This window comes from Nannospalax galili, unplaced genomic scaffold, assembly GCF_000622305.1.
Source record: "Nannospalax galili isolate Female #2095 unplaced genomic scaffold, S.galili_v1.0 scaffold1811, whole genome shotgun sequence".
NCBI lineage: Eukaryota > Metazoa > Chordata > Mammalia > Rodentia > Spalacidae > Nannospalax > Nannospalax galili.
In genome coordinates, this window is record NW_008329641.1 from 71,380 (window position 1) to 72,212 (window position 833).

Sequence of the window (833 nt, forward strand, 5' to 3'; positions counted from 1 at the left end):
AAAACAACACTATAGGATGTTAAGACAGAGATTAACCCCAATTCAGTAATAGTAGGGGACTTCAACACCCCACTGTCTCCATTAGGCAGGCCAACTGGACAAAGAATAAACAGAGAGATTTCTGAATTAAATGATACCATACATCAAATGGACCTAACAGACATTTTTCTATTATTCCACCCAAACCCCAAAGAATACATTTTCTACTCAGTACCTCATGGAACTTTTTCAAAAAATTGACCACATACTGGGCCACAAAACAAACCTCAACAAATACAAAAGTATTGAAAAAAATTCCATGTATTCTATCGGATCACAAAGCAATAAGGCTCAAAATCAACACCGGAAGAAGCTCTAGTCACTATATGACCTCATGGAAACTGAACAACACACTCCTAAACAATGAGTGGGTCAAAGGAGAAATTAAGAAAGAAATAGAATTCCTAGAATTCAATGAAAAGGACAATAAAACACAACACAACCTTTGGGACACATTAAAAGCAGTCCTAAGAGGGAAGTTTATAGCTCTAAGTGCCCACATTAAAAAATTGGAAAAAGTCCAAATAAATGACCTAAAACTGCAACTCAAGGCACTGGAAAGGCAAAAACAAATGAAACCAAAACCCAGCAGAAGAGAAGAAATGACAAAAATCAGAGCAGAAATTAATGAAATCAAAACAAAGAAAACAATAGAAAGAATCAACGAATCCAAGAGCTGATTCTTTGAAAAGATAAACAAGATTGACAGACCACTAGCCCAGTTAACAAAAAGAAAGAAAGAGCACCTCCAAATCAACAAAATCAGAGATGAAAGGGGAAACATCACAACAGAC